The sequence below is a fragment of the Meleagris gallopavo genome, chromosome 5 (genome assembly GCF_905368555.1).
Source record: "Meleagris gallopavo chromosome 5, MGAL_WU_HG_1.1, whole genome shotgun sequence".
NCBI classification, from domain to species: Eukaryota; Metazoa; Chordata; class Aves; order Galliformes; family Phasianidae; genus Meleagris; species Meleagris gallopavo.
In genome coordinates this window covers 12,062,830-12,071,034 of record NC_139408.1, presented here as the reverse complement: position 1 = coordinate 12,071,034, position 8,205 = coordinate 12,062,830, and the positions used below count along the sequence as shown (strand labels likewise).

The 8,205-nt window shown below is 44.4% G+C and overlaps 1 long non-coding RNA gene across 1 annotated transcript; it reads right to left on the bottom strand.

Annotated features, from left to right (window-relative positions):
* On the bottom strand, positions 1 to 1,392 carry LOC146544240 (uncharacterized). The gene is made up of 3 exons (XR_014883410.1): positions 1,332 to 1,392; positions 959 to 1,018; positions 1 to 194 (listed from the first exon to the last, which is right to left on the bottom strand). It is a non-coding gene; the product is annotated as an uncharacterized LOC146544240 (long non-coding RNA).
* Positions 1,393 to 8,205: the final 6,813 nt, after the last annotated feature.

Here is an 8,205-nt window from a genome sequence, read left to right as displayed (position 1 = left end):
TATTTTTTATTGCAAATCATCCCCCTGATCTGCCACCAAGTATGGGATGTCGAGTGCTGGCACTGATGCCCAGCCCAGGGTAGCACAAGGTGAGCTGAAGCAGGATGGCTGGTTCAGAAGCAGGCACTGGCTGGCCCTCAGCACCTCAAGTCAGCTTCTCCTTCACAAAGGGCTCAGTAGAAGTTTCACGTGATCTGAAGATCACCACAAATAACCATTGTGGGCTTTTGGTTTATTTGTTTGTTTTAATGCGGTCAAATGGTGTTTTTACCATTCACTTAAAAAAAATATTTAACCGTGCAGGAAGTGATGGAGCTTTGATTACTCATTCACTAAAATTCAGGAGTCTGAATGTAAATTCTACTCACTCTCCCATTCCTGGCATGTCATTACTCCAATTAGGAGAATGCTTAAGATATTTAAATAATATCCCTTTCAGCTACACGTATGAGAAAATGCATTCACACAGTACAATAATGCAATTGTGCCTTTCCTCTGAGATGGCAAAAAGGGTTATTGGAGCCATTTTGAGAAAAGCAAAGGCAGTCAGACTGACTGGGCACGAGAAAACATGAAATCAGATAGCAAACGTGAAAAAAAGGCTCCTCTACATTCAGAGCACAGTGCAAAGCCAACAAAGCCGACTGTGTGAGATGAGAAACCCCAGCACTCCACTAGCCAGAGGAATATGCAGATTTGGGCTTTTTTTTCAAACCAGACAAGACAAGAGAGCATGAGCAGCCTGGTGCTCTTCTGATTCTCACTGATGCAAATCAGGAGCAGCTATGCTCAGGGAGCTCATCTCAGCACAGGTACACTACAGTAACGATTATTTAAGTCAAAAAAAGGGTCAGGCCTCAAACACTAAGTGCAAAACCTGGCCTCCTACTTACTAATGGGCATCATAGCTTTGTGGCACCGTTCTAAAGAACACCAGGTCTCGGTGACAGATACTCACAGCACGAACACTGGGACTTCTACTGCACAGCCAAGGGGTCGGCAGCAGAGGAGGTTCTCTCTAAAACAAAGACATTCGTATGGTTGCTAATGTTTGTTTGTCTTATAAATACTGAGACAAAATTCCTTCTTGGCCAGTCTACAGGTCTGATTAATATATTTTTTGTATTTGCTTTTTTGTGACTATAAATTGAGAGGTGACTTCGTGTTGTAATACACAGTGACCACAACTGCTAAAAATAGACCACAACAACTTAATGCACACATCAGCCTTTAACCACCACGCTCCCATATACCCCAGCTCTTTAAAGACCCTGCACACGGATACACCAGTGTCTTTAGAGGCACATTACCCTGCTCTGGTTGTGAATTACCTTGTCCAGAGAGCATGAGGAAGGAGACCGAGCAAAGGGAGCAATGAGCAGGAGGCAGAAGAGCTGCTCAGAGACACGTGGCTGAATGCTGTCCCATCCCACAGGGATGGGAGGGCAAGTGCTTTCCCTCGGGAAAGGCAGAATTCCAGCCCTCTCAGTGCTGCACAGCATTATTTTCAACTGCAAACAGTTTTTAAAATAGCAGCCTATAAGATCAAGACAGAAAAAGAAGAAAAGGGTGTGATGGGAATCAGAATGATGCAATTTCTATGGATTTTTTTCTTGTGAAGTCATGAGCCTAGAAATAAATCTGACAAAGCAAAGTCAAAATCTTCCCCTTTCCCACAGTGGACTGCAGCCTTTTTTTATCCTTAAGGTTTTCAGACGGATGGGTACAAAGCAGCTCTGCAGAAGAATTATTAACTTGCTGATGGGTGAAGGTACTTTACCAGGATTCTGGAACACAGGGCTCTGCCACACAGGGTCTGACCCACCTTATTGGGCCAGGGGAGCTCAGAGTAGAGCTGGCAGAGGCAGAGCCAAGGCTGTGCCCATTCCCTGCCATTCTCCTCTGAGTGAAAGAGGTGGCCTGGCCAGGTCAAAGGAGCTGCTGCTTGGCCAAGAGGGAGAAGACAGCTACAGGAGGTGGTGATAAGGCCTGGGTAAGTCAGGGAAGAACTAAAACAGTGAAGAAAGATGTGTTTAATCTTGCACACATAGTAGCAGAATTGGGGGGGCAAAGCGGGCTATGATTCTTTTTCCATTAACTTCATTAAGCATAGTATTTGCCTTAAAAGTCTATGGTTCCAGGCCACGTGAAATGTACTGATCTTACCCCATCAGTGGGACCCGCTGCCTCACAAACTAGTTTTTGTTATTGCAATTGGGAGCAGTTTCAAGCCTGGCAAGAAAAGGTCTGGGCAACATCACGCTGCCTAGTGACGCAGTTTGCTATTCTGCTTGGTGTTCTCTTTCTCAGACCAGGAAATGAACAGGATATCAAATGAAGAACACAAAGAGTTTAGATTTGAGCAAGGAAAGTCAAACATTTATGATCTGAAAGGAGGCAAGCCAGTAAAGTGGGGATTCAGCAGAGATCTCTGCCATTAATGGTCTGTCCTCAGGTTTTCAAAATGGCATCTACCTAAAGTTATTCATCCAAGTAACTTCACTGGTAAGATCAGCAGCAGTGAGCAGCAAGAGGTGAGCAACACACTCACGATCTGTCATGGCAGGGCTTTGTTTTTTTAGCTGCCCGTTTTAATTTTGTATTTAGAGTCTTTACTTTTGTGCTTATGGCACGAACTCAGCGATCATGCTCCAGGTGAGCAACTGAAGTCCCCTCCTCCCTCTCTTTCCTTGCAATCTTCTCCCACCATAGGGATGTCCATCCATCCTTCTCTCAGCAGCTGCTCTGAGATCCTGGGGGATCACTGGAGCACTGGCAGCACCAGGGCCAGAGCCAAGATAAAGAGAGATGAAAAAAATTCAAGGCATAGGGAAGATGTAGCCCTACCTGGTTGTGGCATATTAAACACAATATCCCATTTCTCCTAGGCAGCCCTTCACTCCTGCCTGTGTCTCAGCTACTGCTGCTGAAGCCATTCCTACCGTATCACTTCCTGCATGCGGGGGTATTTGCATGAGGCATGTTCCTGAGACCACACTGTGTGATATGTTTGTGCTCTGGATTAATTTAATGGAACTGCAATACAACCTGCAAGACAGCTTCCCAGCTGGTAAATTGTGTTTAAACAGTGGAAAACAAATACGCTTTCTTAATGTTCCAGTCCTACATCTGGTTGCTTAGCGTTGCTCCTATCTCCGGTCCGTTTTGCAGTGCTTCAGCAAAATTGCCAAACAAGCTGGCCAAAAATCAATTGAACAGAGATCAGAAGGAAAAAACAAATGAGATATAACAGTCACTGATGGGATACACAGGCATATCAATTTGGCAGCTAGTCAAACTCTTGGAGGCAATCAGCCATGCTCATTAAATGTCAGAGTTGTGAATTTGCCCGGGGCATTATCAGCAAGGGCTTGAAAGTAGCCCAGCTTAGTTGAAAGAGATTTTCTCCCCTGAATTTTGGGTAAATGGATGAATGAGATGTCAATAGCAATTCCATAACCCAATTTTAGCTCCAGAACCTGATTTCTGTGCCACAAAGCTAGGCTGTAAGTGGGAGAGGGGGCATGTTTGACGTAGAAGATTCAAGAAGCAGCAGATTCCCTGTGTACACTCAAACTTAGAAAGAAACATGCTGCTGTTACTGGGATTGTTTTTTTTTACAATCACAGCAACTTACGTGTTGCATGACAATTGCCAGGAGTTGGCGTAAGATTGAAGACAACTAGAGTGAGGAAGAGAAAACCTAATTCTTCTAGAAGTCAGCAAGGAATGAGCTGACACTTCATGTCCCTTCCCTGACACTGCATGAGCAGAGCACAGCCAGCTGCTGGCACAGGGCAGGATCCCCACACCCCACCTGCTACCTTTCTCTTCTCTGCACCCCAGGTGGTCACTGCTTCTTCAGCTTTGAAAAGCATAAAGTAGAAGATCCAATGGCTTGCTCAGTTATGTAGGCTTTGGGAAAATATGGGGGAAGAGTTTATATTGTATAGTTATGAGGAAGGACGTGCTTTTGGTTTGTTTGTTTTTTGCACCTGACAAAAGTCTCAGTAATGATAGGTTTTAAGCCAATTATCATTCACATATCTCTGTGCAAATCAGAGAGGTTTCCCACAGGCAAATCAATTACCCAGTATGGCCTAGGTTGTGAAATACACACTTGGCTAAGGGCTTTGCCTCACTAACAACCTTGGAATATGACCTTTAATTTTGAACGTGTGTCCGTATAAACAAGCCATCACAGTTTGTCTGCACTGTGCTCGTCACAAAAACCATTCACACAGAAAGGACCTGGAGGTAAGCAGCAGGCAGATGTCATTCTTGTGGCACCCAAGCTCGGTGATCTCTATGGACACAAGACCTCCTTACCCTACCACAAAAGTGGAAAAGGGAGCTCAGTTTGTAAGGGGAAGAGGCTGAGAAGAAACCTCTGGGCAGAGATCTCTGTGCCACTGGAAGTAGGGGCTGTCTAGCTGTGTGGCCAGAGCCCTGAGCACTGTTCAGATCCCTACACACAGGAGAATCTATGCCTGGGACTTTTGTGTACTTGGTCATTACAAAAACATTCAATAGACAGATGGCCCCCTGCTTAAGATGGAGTCCAGTATTACTGTTGCATTGGATGGGAGGCACTATCAGTCTGACTAATGCTGCCCGCTTCTATATCACATTTCCAAACACACAAATAAATCAGTGCCCTTTGCTCCCAACAGAAATGCTTGTGGGTTTGAATTGAGATTGGGAGGGTGGCTGACCTGCCAAGCCAAGTGCTGCTGAGATAGTAGAGTGGGAGGCTGCTGAGGAGTGAGAAGCTGACATCAGACACGGGCACCGGATCCAAAGGGGGATGGTATCCATCCTTCTGCTGCTCAAACACAGCAATGCTTCAGGAGGATGTGGCATTTATTTAGTGAATGCTGATTAGCACTGACAACGTATATGAGACCATTATCTCAGATATCATTTACCAGAAAGGCGGGTATCGGTTCCTCACCTCCAACATACCAGTTCACAGGAAAGAGTTAAAGTTGTAGCTGCAGTCACAAAATGGGCAGCAATCTGCAGCTTGTTGTCGGGTCAGCAGTTTGCCTGATAAAGGAGCCCTGACCTCACCTGTAGTGGAAAGTCCAAAGTTATCTTCAGGAGATTTCAGGATTGTTGACCAAAAAGCAAAAGTGCAGAAATCTGCATAGGGCAGTAGCCTAGAAATACAGGCCAAAATAAATGTTGCGATGTGGTGGAGGCCTCTAACTACCAATAAAACAGCACTTTGCCATGCCCCTCCACTGTCTGAAACCTCATCCAAAGGATGTCTCCTTGAGTGGCATGATCTGAGTCTCATTGAATCCAAGGTTCAGTGCCACAGGTGCAATGCTTCCTCCAATCCCTCTGATGCTGGAGAAAATGTCTTGCCCATTATACTTACCAAAGCCTGGATTTCCTCTACGAGGAAAGTCCTCCTGTAAAAAAGCACAGAGAATGCTTTGAGGAAGGAGCAGAATGTGCTCAGATTTTGAAGCAGCTGATCTGAAGGCGGTAGAGACCCTTAGGGATCCCTGTGCCACAATGGTTGACATTTGAGGCAGGAAATGATGGTTTATTTAGCTAACTGAACTGAAAACTGCCAGGGAATTTAAACAGGGAAAACAGAATAACTCATGGCAGCCTCAGCTAAGTAAGTCATGCAGGCTAAAACTTCTGTGGTCATGGGAAATACTAAGAGATATGTGACATCTGTTAGTGGCAGCGGCCTCTGCTTTGTGATTCATCTAAATGGCGGATCAGGTGGACAAAGAGGCTGTTCCTGCCTGCTCAGCACAGCTCTGCCTTTAAGTTTCTGGGATATAATGGCACAATTCTGGCACAATCTTGTTTTGCTCATACATGTGTGTGGCGTTTTTCAAATGCTTTGAACAGTTTTACTAGTTAAAAAAAGAAACAAGGTTTCTGTTCAAATAATGGCTTTCTTCACTGTTCTTAGCCATGTGCAGGAAACTCCAGGATTTTTCACTTTTTGTGGCAGTAAATGATATCTGAGAGTTTGACTTTGCTTGAGGCTAAAGGATCTGGCTACAGAAATCAAGCTGAGAGGAAAAGCCTTCTTTAAGTGAGACAACCTTAGTAACAGCAAAGGAAATTGAGATAATGGCACAGCAGAGAAGCATTCATGATTCATCAATTGGTAACCAAGGAAAAAAGAAGGAAAAAAAAACAGGAAAAAAAAAAAAAAAGAAGGATTAAAAAAGAAATAGAAAGTAACTGTGAGCATTTTGGGGGTTTCACAAAGCAAATTTGACTTTGCCAGAACCCAGCTGGTCTCATGGCAGAGCTCCTGCAGTGAGTAGTTAGTCCATGATCTCCCCTGGCTTTGCCCACCAGGGACGTTCCTGTGGCCCAGTTTTTCTCCTGTGCATCCATGCCCTGCTTTCCTCCAGCCCTGCTGAGGGCCAGACAGTCAGGATTTCAGGCCTGGAATTCATTGTCCCAGCTGCACTTGAGCCCATTTAACAGGGAAAATGGCAGGTAGTTGTCCTTCTGCAGAGCAGTGACCTTAACCTTCTTCTCCAGCCCACTGAGAGGGCAGAGTTCAATGAACAGTCTGGCTGCTCTGCTGAAAGCTATGGCCTTAGGGGAACTAACATACTGCTGTTGTTGTTGGGTTTGCTGTCAGCTGAATGGTCCCCAGCCGGATTCATTGCGCAATTGTACAAACACCGGTGCCAGCACAAATAAGGGACGATGAAATAGCCAGTGCTGCTGGCCAGGTTTCTTCTCTCTGCGCTGCCAGCTTGGCTAGCTGAAACCATCCACAAATGTGGGACACCTGCTCCAATTCGATGAGATTATTATTTGAATCCTCCCGCCATTCTGCACAGATCCCAGTATTGGCTCACTTGTGCTTCACTTTGCTTGATTGCCATGTGATGCATACTTTTGAAATTCATCCCTGGATGCATTCAAGGCCAGGCTGGATGTGGCTCTGGGCAGCCTGGTCTAGTGGTTGGCAACCTTGACCGTAGCAGGGGGACTGAAACTAGATGATCATTGTGGTCCTTTCTAACCCGGGCCATTCTACAATTCTATGATTCTAAATATTCACATGGCACTATCGGGAGGAGAGTGCTTCAGAAGAGAATGAGTCTATAACACCATATCATCTGCTGCTGAGTGCTACCGAAGCACCACAACCTTGAATGATCGAATCGGCTGATTTTGTGTTATTTATGTTGCCCTAAAGGCTGCATTTCGAAACTTGAAATGTATGGATTAGAAAAGCCAACAACTCATTCTGCTTAAGCTGTTTAATAACTCTGCACAGATCCCGTTTCAAAAGCTTATTTTCAAGGGAGGGAATATATCCAACTTGCAGAGACCAACTTCCTTCTCAGTTTAGATGAATAAAGTCTTCCAAATATTTAGAAACTGATTTAAGCTAACAAAGTCAAGGAAATCAGTATTAAAACTCAAACTCCTGCTTGATGGTCTATTTGTAGCTCATCCAGTGGTAATGAGCCAGATTCTTGCCTAGAATAAATAGGCATAAATCCACTTAAGCCATGCAAGAATGTTGATTTATGTTTGCTACAAATCTGACCTTTATTTCAGTATTTCATGGTAAGCTCCAATCCTCTTTGCACTGCTCATTTATTGGGATGGAATTAGATTTACCAAGGTACGCTCAGACAAAATGGATTGTTTTTCTCTCCGATTTGTGTGTGTGTGTGTGTGTGTGCGTGCCAGGGATAAAATGGTGGGCTATCTGGATACAAAATTGTTGAGAGGATATTTTCATTGGAGAAAGTCAGCAGCGACAGCGTCGTTCATTGCAGCACCGCACTTTATTTATTTCTCAAAGTTGCACTAAATGAATACAATGAGCTCTACAAATTACAGAGCCCTTCCAGGAAATCTGAGATGAACGTGAAGAACTGAGGTTGAAATATGTTCAGCTAATAAACAGCTGCATAAAACCTTAAATATATGCAGCCAAGTGATTTGCTGAAGTGTTCTGGAATGAAAATACCCTTTTGTTTGCTTAACTGAAACTACATTGCCCACATTGATGACCTCACATTCTTTATTTCCAAGCCCACCAACCCTGCACCGAGGCTCAACATACTGCAAGATGCCAGGCTCACCAGAGGAAGGTAGTCAATAATTTATTATACTAGTTTTAAATACAATACTCCTGATTTTTGACGATAGTAGCTGCATGGTAAATACTTCCTGTCACCACAGAGAGCT